At 38.4% G+C, this 16648-nt stretch overlaps 1 protein-coding gene across 3 annotated transcripts in view; it reads right to left on the bottom strand.

Annotated features, from left to right (window-relative positions):
* SSH2 (slingshot protein phosphatase 2) overlaps positions 1-16648 on the bottom strand; it is a 251056-nt gene that overhangs the window by 147220 nt on the left and 87188 nt on the right. The window lies entirely within an intron of this gene.

Raw genomic sequence — 16648 nt, 5'->3', positions numbered from 1 at the left:
AACACACTGAAAAAGCATATCATTCACCCCTCCCTAACCTAGGTTAGGAATTATTATATGTTACTATACAGATCTTCATGGAGACAAGAATAGCAACATGAAGGAAAAGTGAGAAAAGATGAGAGAATTAATGATAGTGAGGTGCTAATTTTTTCTTTAAGTTTGCTCTCTGACATTTTATATTTGCACTCTGGTCACTTTTGCCCTATTTGGCAAACACAAAAATAGGAGGAGAAAAACAATCTCAAACAATATGTGTACTGTCTGCTGATAAGTCACCTACATTTTTGAGTTTATGGAACCATCCCCATTCACCTCTACATCATTCTACCTCCATTCCTGGGCAGCCACAGCCAGCTCTATAACTTTTTATTTTCATTATTGATTTCAGGTATGCCCATTATCTTGCACAAAGGGAAGAAGACAGCAAAGATCCTACCCTCGGAGGGAGGAAAGGGGAGGTGTCATGGTATATTACACTCTGCCTACAGGGGAAGTTTTAGGTTCAGAAGTATGCCCTTTAGGAAGTGAAAAGAATGGTGCTAAAATGAAAAGAACCGATCGTCTCTACAGTCAATAGTCAGAACCTGGAAAGTTTGCAAGAATGAAAATGAGAAGACTCATAAGCAAAGATAAGTGTTAGATTTTGGAGCCCAAGGGAACTGTAATAAATAGAAATGATTTCCTGGAATCTCATTTAACAAATAATGCTTCATTATTGTTATCAGTGGTTAATAGATTTCTACTTCTGATGTATTCTTCTCATTTTTTAATTGTATGAAAAATTATATGACAATAGATATATTTAAAATATATGTAAATTATGAGGCACAATAATAAAATGAATACCTGTGAACAACATTCTACTTAAAAGCTAGAATAGTACCAATACCTTTGCATTTACCTGTGTGCTTATTTCCTGTCTCCCATTCTTATCCTTCTCCCAAGATGTGAGTACTATCTTGAATTTTTAAAAAATATTTATTTATTTGGCTGCACCGGGTCTTAGTTGCAGCACGTGGGATCTTCGTTGCCCCGTGCGGGATCTTATGTTGCGGCATGCAGGATCTTTAGTTGTGGCATGCGGGATCTAATTCCCTGACCAGGGATTGAACCCGGGCCCCCTGCATTGGGAGCGCAGAGTCTTAACCACTGGACCACCAGGGAAGTCCCACTATCTTGAATTTTAAGTTTATAATTTTCTTGCTTTCATTCTACTATAAAAAATTTCATACATACAGAAAAGCTGAAACATCTTATAGTGAACCTGTGTATCCACCATCTGGATTCTACCAGTAACATTTTTTATATTTGCGTTATCACTTCTCTATTAATCTTTCTGCCTCACTGATCAATCCATCTTATTCTTCTGTTGCATTTCAAAGTAGTTTACAGTGTACTTGCCCTTAAATGCACATAATTAGAATTCAGTATTACAGTTCTTTTTTTATTTTAAGGTAAAATGTACATACAATGAAATAAATGCACAAATCTTAAGTGCACCATTCAATGAGTTTTGACAAATGTATGTATCTGTGTAACTCAAACTTTTACCAAGAAATGCAACATTTCTATCAGCTCAGAAATTTCTCTCATTTAATACCTGGCACCACCCACAACCTAGAGGCAGCCACTGTTACTTTTCTTCCACCACAATTTTTTTCCATCAAAAATTAGTATATAGCATATGACTCCATTTAAATGGTTTCCCTGTTCACACAAATAGAATCATACATTATGTACTCTTTTGTGTGTGGCTTCTTTCACTCAGCATAATGTTTTTGAGATTCTCCTATGTTGTTGTATGTAAAAGGAGTTCCTTCCTTTTTATACCTGAGGATTCCATTGTATGAATATACCACAGTTTGTTTATTCATCTCCTATTGATATATATACTCAGGATGTTTGAGTTTTTGTCTATTATGAATAAAACTTTTACATGAGCATTCTTTGCCATTTTTTTGGTGGACATGTGCTTTTGTGTTTTTTTAGGTCATGGAACACATGCATGTGTAATTTTAGAGAAAATTACCAGGGCTTCCAAAGTGCTTATACCACTTTACATGCTTATCAACAATGTGTGAGAGTTGTAATTATAGTCTAATTGGAAATTTTTTTCTCCATAGTTAACTGTTTTCTATGTCTTCAGAAACCTTTGCCTACCCTTTAGTCACAAAGACATTCTATAATATTTTCTTATTAAAACCTTTATGGTTTTATGTATAAGGTCTATGATCTATCCCGAATAAATATTTGTATGTGGTGTGAGATGGGGTGGAGGCTCTTTTTTTTTCCCATATCGATTTCGAGTTTTCAAGCACATTTATTGAAAAGACTTTCCTTTCTCCATTTGATAACTTGGCTCCTTGTAAAAAATCAAATGACAGTGTAAGTGAGGTCTACTTCTGGGTTCTTTATTCTGTTCCACTGATCTATTTGTCACTCTTTATGCCAGTACTATATCTTTATTACTATAGCTCATAGTAAGTTTTGAAGGAAATATAAATCCTTTAACTTGATTCTTATTTTTCAGGATACCTTTATCTTCTAGTAAGACATTTTATCTTGAAATCTACTTTATCTAATATTAACATAGCTACTCCAGACTTATGCTCACTGTTTGCAAGGTATATTTTTCAATCTCTTTATAATTTAAAGAATGTCTTTTATAGACAGAATGTAGTTGGATCTTGCCTTGTTTTACCCATTGTGACAATCTTTGCCTTTTAATTGTAGTGGTTAGTCCATTAACATTTAATGTAATTACTGATATAGTTAGTAACATGGTAGAACCAAATCCATTTATTTTCTGTTTGTTTCCTACACCTTTATACCTCTGTTTCTCCTTTTCTGCCTTATTTTGTATTATAATATTTTTTAGAATTTCATTTTAATTTACATATTGGTTCTTTGCATTATTTTTTATTCCACTATTAAAAAAATTACATGATGTCTATATTGTTAAACAATATATTATTTAGTTTTGATTGTTTGGGGGCTTTAAAAATTGTATTACACTTATGCAGTCTTCCCAATATGTTTATTATTTTAAAAAAATTTTTTCACACACACACACACTGTATTTTATTTTTACACCAATATGCTTTTTAAAAACTAAATATTATGCTAATAAGATTCATCCATTTATTACCTATAGCTACAGTTCATTCATTTTTTTTGCTGGGGTAAAAGACTGCATTATAGGAATATATCAAAGTTTACCCATTCTACTCAGACAGATTGGACTGTTCCCGTTTTTGGTGACATCAGCCATGCTGCTATAACTTCCTTGTAATGTCTTTGGTCTACATGCACAAGAGTGTCAATGGGATATACGTACACCTAAGGTACCTAGGAGTAGAAATGCAGAGTCACAGAATAACTAAAGGTACAAGTTTACCAGGTAGTGCCAAATTATTTCCTAAAGTAGCTGTGCCAATCTATACTCTCACCAGGAAGGAGTGAGAGTTTCAGTTGTTCTAAATCCTAGCCAACACTTAAAATCATCAGATGTTTTCTTTTTCTTTTTTGCCAATCTAGTGTTGTATGTATCTCACCATGGTCTTAATTTGCTGTGCCTTGACTACTACTAAGGTTGAGTACCCTTTTAGATGTTTATGGGCTATTACTAACTTAATACCCTTTCCCTCATACATAAAATGAGCTGACCAAAAAGAGATAATTCAAATTATTTTCAGCTTTTTTGGTAGATTTTTCTACCTATGAGAATTGTGATGAGAAATAAAAAGCAAAAATCCCCTTGATGTTTCCTTAGAGGCCACAAACAGCTAAAACCAGTTACATCTACAGAGGTGAACTAACATCTATTTAACACTACTATGGGCCATGTACTTTATACATTATTTTATTTAATGTGCACCACAATGCTATGCAGCTTGCTAAAGGTCACAATGCCAATAAATGCCACGTGGAGTCATGATTTGAACTCAGGTCTACATTTCTGCTATAACCAGCTGCCTCTTAACTAAGAATCTGCATTTGGTACCTATACCCCGGGACAGTGGTTAGGAAGGGAACTGCAGAAAAAAGCATAACTTTTCTCATGGCTTATAATAAAGTAATATCCTTTGTCACCTTTCTTCTATGACTTCTACACTTTAAAATAGTGCCAAAGGAGTGGAAATTCCTTTGGCCCACAAAAAAAGCAAGTCAGAGAAGTGTTTCTAACACAAGATCCCCAAATGACTTTTTTCTTTCTTTCTTAGATTAATATTACAATAGTCAGGCCAATGAATGATTTGCTTCCCTTTCATCTTACTTGGAAAAAGAGACTTAGAAAACAAAAACAAAATAAAAAAAAACTCAGTATGTCAAGGCATTATAGGCCTAAGCTAAAGTGGATTTTTTTTTTTTTTTTTTTTTTTTTTTTTTTTTCTTTTTGCGGTATGCGGGCCTCTCACTGTTGTGGCCTCTCCCGTTGCGGAGCACAGGCTCCGGATGCGCAGGCCCAGCTGCCATGGCTCACGGGCCCAGCCGCTCCGCGGCATATGGGATCCTCCCAGACCGGGGCACGAACCCGTATCCCCTGCATCGGCAGGCGGACTCTCAACCACTGCGCCACCAGGGAGGCCCTGGATTTTTTTTTAATGAAGAGTGTTGATTATGCTTTTCAATGGAATTCACTGCCAAAAACGCAGATACAACATTGCTTATTCAGCAAGATTAATTACCAGATAATATAGTTATCTTGAATAGTGGCATTTAAATGGTAGCTAAAGGGAGAATGCTTACCATTCTATTGTAACAAGTGCATACACCAGACCATATATAACCACCTACCTTGTCAAGTAACTTCACATATTGTTAGTTAAAAAAAAAAAAAAAAAGAAAAGAGAAAAGAAATGCAAGTACTCAACATGCTCAGAACATTAGAAATCACAAGGAGAGTGGGCTTCCCTGGTGGCGCAGTGGTTGAGGGTCCGCCTGCCGATGCAGGGGACACGGGTTCGTGCCCCAGTCTGGGAAGATCCCATATGCCATGGAGCGGCTCGGCCCATGAGCCACGGCCGCTGGGCCTGCGCGTTCGGAGCCTGTGCTCCACAACAGGAGAGGCCACAGCGGTGAGAGGCCCGCATACCGCAAAAAAAAAAAAAAAAAGAAATCACAAGGAGAAAACTGTAGAGATAAACATTAGTTTCTTCTTAGTAAATAGAATAATTTCTGATGTATAAGGAGAACTAATTAATTAAATGATTAAATACATGTTTGTTGACTTTTTTTTAATATTCCAGAGTCCTATTGTTAAGTAGTTTTTATTTAAAGAATATAATTTCTTGATGTTCTTAAGAAAAATTTGACCTATAAACAATATGGTGTGAGATTCTGAATGTGCATTTAATTTTAGGATATTCAGAAAACACTGACTCAAAAAGACCCATGCATCCCAATGTTCATAGGAGCATTATTTACAATAGCCAAGATATGGAAGCAACCTAAGTGTACATCAACAGATGAATGGATAAAGAAGATGTGGCATATATATATACATACATACATACATACATAATGGAATATTACTCAGCCATAAAAAAGAATGAAATTCTGCCATTTGCAACAACATGGATGAACCTAGAGGGTATTATGCTCAGTGAAATAAGTTAGAGAAAGACAGATATTCTATGTTATCACTTATATGTGGAATCTAAAAAATAAAATAAACAAATGTTTGTAACAAAACAGAAACACACTCATAGATATAGAGAACAAACTGGTGGTTACCATTGGAGGTGGGGGAAGGGGGTGGGTAAGATAGGGGTATGGGATTGAGAGATACAAACTACTATGTATAATAAGTAAAAAGGATATATTATACAGCAAAGGGAAATATAGCCATTATTTTGTAATAACTTTAAATGAAGTATAATCTATAAAAATATTGAATCACTAATGTGGTATACCTGAAACTAATATAATATTGTAAATCAACTATACTTCAATTAAAAAATAAAATACATAATTTTAGAGTATTTGGGAACCATTAAGTATGAATTGAAAAATTAATGTATTCTTATTAATCTACTTAATACCTGAGCATAAAAGTAGGTAACTAAGTAAAAGATGTTTGGAAAAAACGTAAGCACCCGTCATATTTGCTGAGAAGTAGGCTGGAAGTGCTGCCAGCCTTGAAAAACACCAGGCTAGGTAGGTGTTAAGCAATAATTTCCCAAGCTTTATTGTTGCAAGATTCTTTACACTTTCCATACACTCCAATCCAAGTGGACTCATTCATCAGTTTTCAAAAGCAACTATTAACTTCCTTTGTCTGTGCTGTTTCATCATCCTGGAAGGCCCCTCTCCCCTCTCCTATATCCTTCCCTAGCATTCAAAGCTGGTTTCAAAAGCCAGTAGTTCATGGTATTTCTTCTATCACTTTACTGATAGGCTGTCTGCCTCCCTCCAAACCTGACGGTCACTGTGCATGTTTCCTGTGGTACTACCGAGATCTGTTTCTGGGTTACCACTGGGTTCTTGTTTTATGTTCCATTATCAGACTGTAATCTGCCTTATTTTCCCTTTGCATCTCACTCTGTGTTTAGCACAATGCCCTACGTGCAGATGGAACTCAATAAAGAGTTGAATGAATGCGTGATTAGAGCGGTGAACTAAAACCATGTGAACACTTGGAGCTAATTGGCTGTGCATTCTCAGCTAGTGAGGACTATGCCAGTTATGTTTTCTCCTTAGCCGGTTAAAAGAATAGTTTTTGTTGCTCAGGAGTTAGCCTGTGACGAAGATCTGGAAGTAATACCTTAGGTTTTCCCTTTGGTTAAACAGACAGAATCATTCACTTGCTCTCATTTATATATTCATTCACTCATTCAACACTAATTGACTACCTATTATGTGTTAGGTACTAGGCACCAGGAATTAAAATTAAGCAAAACTGCCCTTATCCTTGGATAGTTCACATTGTATTAGGAGAGACAGTTCCATAAGCCAAAAAATTATAATGATATGTCATTTGACTTACAGATATTCAAAATGCTATAGAAACAACAGAGGAGGAAATGACTAACGGTGGGGCTTGGATATGCTTCACAGAAGTTAATTTTCAGGCTGGGCTTGAATTAGTGGGTTTGTGTTGGATGGAAAATAGGAGGAAAGAGTATTTCAGGCAGAAGCGTTGGCAAAAGGAACAGAAGAGGAGTAAGAGTCTGGACATTTAGGGAATGGTGAGCAGCTGTGAATTGCTGGAGCAAAGGTATGGGTATTGGGGGTTAAGGCTATCAAGTAATATTGATGTTATGAGTCCATAAAGGTAGGAATATTAAGATAACAGTCCTATGATCACAAAAAGTGGTGGTGCATTATCCATTAACTGGACTTCAGATTATCCATCAGTCACTTCTGCCCCTGGGAGAAAATTAATACTGGGAGGTGTCTGTCAGACAGGATAAAGTAATCTGGTAGTCTTCCTAAGAATGGATGTGAGCTTCGAAATCAGAAAAGCCCTGCTTCTGGCTTTTGGAAGAAGCAAACGTGAAGAACACAGGCTTGAGGAGGAAATAAAGGCACCATTTTGCCACTTGGTTGCTGGTAAGAGAAGGCTTAGATTCTCTCCTAGTAACAAGAGACAAAGAAGATGGGGATGGAACCAGCAGTTTGGGTTATCCATTGCTTAATAACAAACTACTAATTTATTATATTTCATGATTTCATGGGTCAGAAATTCAAGCAGTGCTTAGCTAGGCAATTCTTCTGCTCTACATGGCATTGCTAAAGGTCAGTCAGTGCTACTCGGGTGGTATTTAGCTAGAAGATGGGCTAGTAGTCAGGGTCCAGGCAGCTTTACTCACATGTCTGACGTCTTAGCCTGGAAAACTGGAAAGCGGGGCTCAAGCGGAAAGTCAACTAGAACGTCTATGGATTGGACCTTCTCAAAGTCCATTGTGGCCTCAGGGTTGGTCTTTTCACATGGGGGCTTAGAACTCCAAAAGGCTAGGCTCAGAGCTGGCACAGTGTCACTTCTGCCATGCTCTGTTGGTGTATTAAAGAAGTCTAGCCCAGGTTCAAGGGGAGGGGAATTAGACACTATCTCTCAGTGGGAGAAATAGCAAAGAATCTGCAGCCATCTTTAATCAACTCTACCAATTCTGGTGACCAGCTAGTAAGTATGTAGGCAAGATGAACAGGACAGGAAAAAGGCCGTTAAAGATAGTTAATGAAGTAGAACTTCTAAAGACTAGGGTCATAGAGATATCCAGGAGAGTAAAGAATAAAGAAGATGATTCTTATGTCAGTACAAGATGCACTGAAGGCCATAGGGATACTTTTATAGGCTGGTGTCTATAACGAAGTGTCCTCCCATTTGGAAGGCTGAAGATCAGAAAGGACCTGCAAGTGTGGTCACACACACACTCCACTGTCCAGGACCAGAATGAATAACCTGGGTACTCACATCTGAGAAGCTGGTCTGTAAGAAGGTCAGACACCATCAAATCAGCAGTCCCAATATAATTTGACTTTGTTTTAAAGTCTAGCTTAAATTGAGGTGTATAGTACTTGCTGGTATTAGGAACCAAAACAGAGAGTCAATCTAGTCATATTTTAGAGAGATGTAACATGCATTAAAGTAAAATAAGGAAGCCAGAATATAGTGCAATACTTATTACCGACATCAAAGCCACACCATGCTCTCATGACAGGGTTTAAGAAGCCCGAAATAAACTTTCTTGCCCATGATTTCAAGCAATAGAAAACTTCTGTGAGATACCTACTATTTCTCAAGTGTTTCCTTTGAATTCCTTTCAAATACAAATATGTATGAAACACAGTTGGAATGGTTAATGAGGTACTTCCTCAGTGATGAGAAAACCAGCTTGATTAGAATGTGACTTCAATAACTCTGTTTCTGAAGAACACCAAGTCTTTGGTCAACAGCTAGTTTAAGAGGTATCACAGTCCAGTCACTGCCCACTAGAAAACCCGAGCTCTGGGTGTAGAGCTGTTATTGGATGCCTTTTGTTTACGATCCTTATTCCACTTAAACATTTTATTTAATATATGTGACTTAACCCACCCACTTGCCATAATTAGAGAGTTGCTAGACTGTCTTTTCTACCACAGAGATCCAACTCCTTGAGGCTACTTGGTTTTAAAAAGCAACTAGTCTGAATCTGTCACATCTGACAAGCATGCAATATGGAAACTTCATAGGTCACTGGTTCTTAACTCTGGCTCCATTCAAAACCTTTTTAATAACAAAAATCTCCAGGCCTCTTGCCTACAGGCTTTTATTCTTTAGCTCTGAGGTGAAGCCAGTGGTGTGCTAGAGCCAATTGCTAGATTTTTAGGGATCTTATGAGACTCACATTGGTAGCTTGAAATTGGCCATGCTAGGAGTATTTACCAGGGAAATTAGCAAATGCTACAAAGCAGCTCTTACCCAGAAAACAGGTTTTTGAACATTTACCAGCACACCATGAGGTGTGGGGCCCAAGGATCTGCACATTTTAAAAGCTCCTGATAACTGACAAGCAGTTAAGATTGAAAACATTTGTCTTTAAGGTCTGGAAAAACACCAAAAAGCTCAGAGTACACAGAGCTACTCCTCCTCCAGATAACTGTGCTAGGTGCCAGGGAGATCAGTGACAATGGGAACTCAGCTCTCCAGAAAGATCTTACGTCTCCCTTCCTAGACAGTAAGCTCTGTAAGAGCAGGACTATGTTTGCATAGTGGCAGTCATACAGAAGATGCTCCGTAGATATTAGATTAATTAATAAGTATTGCCCAAGGTATGGTAACCAGTAAGTGGCAAAATTAGGAATACACCTTAGGTTAACTCAGTATATCATGTGCCTCATCTCCATTCAATTATTGGTCATATCCTTGGTTTGTCAATCCAAAATGAGTGCTTAAACATGGGGTAGAGAGCAAGCAGCATCCATCATAAGATAATAAGACTCTGCCTGTGTGCCACTCCATAATTTAAAGTCTTTTCATGACTATTATCTCATTTGAGCCAACCTAGGATAAATGCAGCACAGGTATGATTAATACTTATTTTTCAGCTGAAGAAACTGCCTCATGAAAGTGAGATAATTTGCTCAAAGTAACCTAAGAGTAAGGAGCAGTCAGGATTCTGTCTGGGAAGGGCAAATATACTTTCTACTGGAACAAACTGCCCCTCTTGCTTAAAGGAATACTCCAGGTACACCAATAGGGGCCTAAGACCTTGTCTTTATCTCCCTGTCCAGATTCTGTTTCCTTCTACTAAAGTGAAATTCCACATCCCACTCTCTGAAGACCTCACACTTGGTCCATTTCCTTCATTGTAGCCTGAGGCCTCAATACAGACATATGGTCTTATGTTCAGCCAGGATATGGTGGTACAACTGTACTAATTGTTTACACACTGAAATACCGAATGGTAAATAGTGGTTGCCTAGAGCCCCTCTGAATGTTTCACGATCCAGCAACAATCAGGTTAATGCCTGGCAGAGTAGAGGACCTCCAGGTCTTACTCCTGCCTATTCTGATTGGTTGATAGCTGTGCCATATTGCTAAATATTCTGAATATCACCTCTACCCATGGCAACATCTTTACTGTTCTCTAACCTTTGGTTTAAAATTCTTGACTCTGATCTTAGCTTCACCTTGGAGATAGTGCCTCTATAATCTGTTCTCTTGTTTGTGTGTCCTGCTAGCCACACCCCACTTGCTTAGCTTGGCTTCTGGTTTTATTACTGGTCCTCTGCTATACATGATTAGCATTCCTCCACAAGGAATTTAAACTATAAAAAGCATTGATAACACCTGGGGGAGGCTAAGTAAAATCCACGTATGAAGAGTCTTCTAATATTAAATCTTTGAATTGTTTATGGATATAAAGAATTAGACAAGGGCCTCCCTGGTGGCGCAGTGGTTGAGAGTCCGCCTGCCGATGCAGGGGATACGGGTTCGCGCCCCGGTCTGGGAGGATCCCATATGCCGCGGAGCGGCTGGGCCCGTGAGCCATGGCCGCTGGGCCTGCGCATCCGGAGCCTGTGCTCCGCAACGGGAGAGGCCACAACAGTGAGAGGCCCGCATACCGCAAAAAAAAAAAAAAAAAAAAAAAAGAATTAGACTATGATCAACCAAAGTTTAAGTTGAAACATTATTCAGAAATAAGGTCAAAGAACACATGCAGAAGGGTAATGAAGCAACACTGATTACTTACCAAATATTACTAAACTAACAGCATGATTACTTTCAAATTTCCAGTCATTTTCAAACTAAGGAGTTGATACATACTGTCACTGGTTCTGACCAAAAAGAAAATAGAATATTTAAAACAGATGTACTGCTGTCAGTTTTGATTAGGGGGAAATGCATTGCTATTTTGTTAATATTTATATTTAAATCTAGACAATTCGCTTTTCAGCCATCAACAGGGGAAAAGATAGAGGCAGGATGCTCAATATCTTTGAATGGCAAATAAATAATCAACATATTCATTTAGAGCTGCTAGAGTCCATCAGAGACACAAAGAAATACGAGACAGTACTATGCTCAAGGAGCTTATCTGCCTGAAGAGATAAGGCTGTTATATTTGAAATGTTGATCCAACAAATACAGTGTAAATTTATGGCACAGGAAGTATATTGCATAGGAGTTCAGAAGTGAGAACACTGTGGGTACAGTGTTCACAGGAACAAGAGAGCTTTGAATCCAGTCTTGAAGGAAGAGGAAGATCTGAAGAGGCACAGAGGCTGACAGAGCATTTGAGACATGAACAAAAAGGAAAGGACAGTGGGAATATGTCTGACACACTGGGGTGGTGGTGAACTGACCAGTTGAGTTGAAACCCAAGGCTTGCCTTGAGGTAAGCTGCAAAGATAAGTTGCCGAGGGCAGGGGTCTAGACCTGATCCTAGGGGGAAGCGAGGGAGGGGATTTATAAGCATCTTAGAAAGTAGAATAAAATTATAAATATGTTGCTTTGGTGGTAATAAAAAATTCAAGGAAACAGAGGCTAAAATTTGGAAAGCCAATTGAGAAAACTTAGGTATTTTTCCTAAAGCCGGGAGACACTGGTTAATTTAACCACATATCTCCACTAGAGGGCAGACAATTCAAAGGTTACACTGTGATGGAACTGGAGAAACTGCATCCACAGAAAACGAACACTAAGAGTAAACACCATACATGGTTGCTTAAAGACCGTTTTCAGTGCCTTCAACCCTGGAAAGAGCCTTTAGCTAGCAGATAAATCTTTCACAGGTTAGCTTTATGTGGTATAAAATGTGTCTTAATTGCAAAATGGACTGGTGGAAAAGTTATACTTTGGGAATCTGGCTTGGCTGACGAGACACATGTGCTTATACATGACAAGCATACCTTGGAATGCCAACAGCAGCACTCATCACTGGCTAATTTACCTCAATCTTCCCCACCCATCTCAGGCACATCCTAACCACCACTCAAGACACAGCCTAACAATGTGTATACCACCTGGACCATGATTTCAATCTGGGTTCTCCTTTTGGTCAACTGGGGAGATGCTTGGTCCTAAGGGCTCATAACCCTTTAAAGTCAGAGTAAGGTGAGGCCACCAGACAGAGGTTCTTCTATGTGCATTTGTCTTAGTAGGCTGAGCAGCTGTCATATAGGGGTGTTGGCGGGAGTCCCTCAGGTCTCACTAACTGGGACACAGCATCAATATTAACATCTAAATAAAAGGACTGAGAATTCCATCACACATTTAGATGCTAAAATAGATCTGCAAAGTACTATAAACACTTTTTCTGTTTTTCTCTCTTACAAAATGTCTCTCATTAAAGGTGCAAGGGCAATTTTCTATTTAGTAGGATGACTTTCTGCCAGTAGCTGGAAGTAGTTTTGACCAATGCTGACCAGTGCTCATATGACAAGAATTTTCTTTTCCCCTGGCAAATGACAACATTTAGTTTCAGATATCAGGTACTTCAACTGCAGGTGAATTTTGCTATTCTAAAATTCTTACAGTATTTCCAACAAGCTAGGCCATCTTATCTCTTAAGACTTTGCCATATTCTTCTCTCTGCCTGGTACACTTCATTCCGTCTTTGCTTGCCTACTTCTTCTACTCATCCTTCAGACTGTAGCTTAGGTGTCCCCTTCTCCAGAGGCTTTCCCTGATGCCTCTAGACTGAGGCATATTCCGAGAGTATCAATTTTTTTTTTTTTTTTTTTTTTTTTGCGGTACGTGGGCCTCTTACTGTTGTGGCCTCTCCCGTTGCGGAGCACGGGGTCCGGACGCGCAGGCTCAGCGGCCATGGCTCACGGGCCCAGCCTCTCTGCGGCATGTGGGATCCTCCCAGACCGGGGCACGAACCCGTGTCCCCTGCATCGGCAGGCGGACTCTCAACCACTGCGCCATCAGGAAAGCCCTGGAGTTTATTTTTTAATCAGCCTTAACCCTGCCACAGGATACTCTTATAATTCACTGAGTTACAACCTCCCAGGTTTTTTGTTTGTTTGTTTGTTTTGCGGTACGTGGGCCTCTTACTGTTGTGGCCTCTCCCGTTGCGGAGCACAGGCTCCGGATGCGCAGGCTCAGCGGCCATGGCTCACGGGCCCAGCCGCTCCGCGGCATGTGGGATCTTCCCGGACCGGGGCACGAACCCGCATCGCCTGCATCGGCAGGTGGACTCTCAACCACTGCGCCACCAGGGAAGGCCCCGAGAGCATCAGTTTTACTTGATGCGAAGTAATGTTTTTATAGTAACAGAGATACAGATACATAAATATGTGCATGAAATTTGAAGGAAATCATAAGAACTCAAATACATTTCAGCCTTGTAATGAGCTCCTTTAAGCTTTATATATCCACACTGCCAGGGGTTCCGCATTCACGCTGTGCTGCTGTTACAGCGATTTCTGGTGGAAAGGTCTGAGGAGCACTGCAGAGGACTGCTGTATGTAACTCTGAAGTTAAGCTTGTGCCTAATATTGAAAAATGAAGATCGAAGTTAAATTTGGGGGGGGTATGGTAGTTAATAAATACGAAGAGAAGATCGGGTGCTTATGACTCCTTGGTCTAATCTCTAAGACTACAGGCATGTCATTAACTTTATTTGGCTTTCATAAACAAAAGACAAAAAACACAAAAGTCCAGAAAAAGCTGATTCAGCACTTAAACGAACAAACAAACAAACCCAAAGCCTCCAAACTTACTTGAAGTGAAACATAGGTATTGAAATGAAGGAAAAAATATGAAGTTATAAATCAGAGTACGATCTAATTCCTAATATAGGTTAGGCCTAGCTAGTTATCCTTGCTAACACACTGAACATCATAAAGAAACCAATTATTAAGTCTTCCACAGTTAAAACACTCCTTGCTTTTCTTTATTAATGGAAATAAATGACAGAGAAAAAATTGGCAACTTAATGCAGGAAGATTTTAATTACACTCACAGTCACCATTAACCTTGACAACCCACCAACTAACATGTAACAAGACAGCACCTCCCCCACTAATATTAGTCTAAGTAAAACTTCATGAATACCCTCATGAGAAAGGTAAAATCTTATGAGAAGCACGCAATCATCTGAATTTCCCTCCGACGGTTGAAAATCAGCATCATGTGTTGTCAATTTATAGACTATCTAACCCACCTCAGAAGCTTCTCAGTTACTCCCTCTTTTAAGTATCTATTATTTTTCTTTAACTACGTCCACATGTCTCATTTTCTCCTGTAACCTCAATTTTACTTCCCTAAGGCTCCTTCCTATCTACTATTCCCTTCCATTTTGCACAAACCTCAAGTTCTCCCGTTGGTCTTCTTTTTACTTTTATATCTTGAGATAACTTAAGAAAATATTTATGCTCTAAACTTTGGGAAAATACTGATGCATTTCCCCCTGCCACCCTCTCACCAATTAACAGTCTAAGACAGAAGAAACTGTTATAACCAACTTTTCAATGCAATACTTTTCTTCTGCCATCCGTAGGGAGTTCAGAATACAACTCACCAGTGATGCTTAAGGTCATTAGAATCTGACAAGTAACTACAGGAAGCCTATAATGATATAGTCAGATTATTTTGCTAATTATCCTATGTTATCTATTAGTAATGTACTCTTTGATCTAGATTTTCCCCCCAAAACTGAATAGAACTAGGGAAGGGAAAAAAAAAGGTAAACAGTAAAAGGCAAGATGAGTATACAGTACCTGACAGGAAGCCCCCTCCCCTATTTATAGATTCTAACATAAATAAGCTTAACTATGAAAGCATCTATCCTCATTTTCATTGGTTAAATATTTCTTCTTGAGAAACTAGTACAGACCCTATAGGGAGTTAGCTGAATGTGTAAATTCAAAGAACCAATAAAAGGCACCAATAATTCCATAAAAATGCAATTCCTGTAAGCAAAGGTTAAGTATAAAAAGGCATTCCACAGACAATATCCTGCTCAGTAAATACCTCTGAGCAACTACCAAGAAATATTTATTACTTGCCTAATTTCCTAGAACCATAACTTTCCTGATAAACAATGTCTTGAACACCCCATGAAAAAAATAACCAAGGCTACTAAGTGTTGGTAAAATGAAACATTACACACTGCTATTTCACATAACTTGAACAGAGTCAACTGAAACTACAGAATAAAATAGTAGCTATAAAGTGTGCTGTAGATTAAAAAAAAAAAAACCTCTCAACCTAATAAAGTGAATTGAGATAGCAGACAAAATGCTTTCATGTCATGTTTTCAGTTTGATAAAAGAAGCAATCAAACAATCACATAAGCATAACTAAAACTGCAACTACCAATAGCTGGGAGATAAAATAGTACCACCGGTATTTACCACACATACACACTGACAGCATGCCCCAGGTCCCAGAAATTATGCTGTCTGCAGTAAAAATCCTAACTCCTTTCTAGAAGTTATTCTTCAAAGCTTCCTTTCATTCCTCATCACTGGTTTACTGAATAAAACAAATTTAAATAAAACATTTCTACTGATTTTCTGATATAAGGCTGCCCTGGAGACTACCTCAACCAGAGGCCATTAATGTAGACTTTAGATTTCAAATTATAAGGAAGCCTATTGGAAAACTAGTAAGTAAGTAAGTAAATAAATAAATAAATAAATAAAAATTTTAAAAGGTTTTAATTTTTATGAAATTCAGTTTAGATTAAATTCAGCCCCTTGCCACCTCTCTCTTCCCAGGGGTCCTTGGGCTGTGCAGCAATTTTTGCCTTTGTTACTTAGGGGAACCATCAACCATGAGAACTTTGGCACTTTCACTTTTCTCTTCTTCTGTACCACCTACAAGCATCTGAAAGAGTCCATTCAGAATTCCAAACCATTTCAAATTATTCTTAGCACCATGTCCCACAGAAATGCCTCAGTCAAAAACATATTACGCTCTGACTCTCTTTCATCAAAGACTTGGTTCCTGCTTCTTAGGAGGAAAAATCATGAAAAATCCTGAAGTCTCTGATCTTCCTCAACTGGGTATGAGCTCTCCTTTCCTAAAAGTCCTGTTCTTTCTTCTCGTATTTCTCTTCTTCCTTGAATTATAGTTACATGTAATCACATCTTATCCTGATTTATTAAGAGTAAAGCACCTAATAGATACTCTATAAATATTTATTGAATGAGTGAGTCATTGGAACAAATAAATTATAAAAAAATGTTTCTAGGTAAGGAAAGAAAA

Source organism: Mesoplodon mirus (assembly GCF_964341445.2).
Source record: "Mesoplodon mirus genome assembly, chromosome: 18".
NCBI classification, from domain to species: Eukaryota; Metazoa; Chordata; class Mammalia; order Artiodactyla; family Ziphiidae; genus Mesoplodon; species Mesoplodon mirus.
This window is presented reverse-complemented; position numbering and strand designations above follow the sequence as displayed.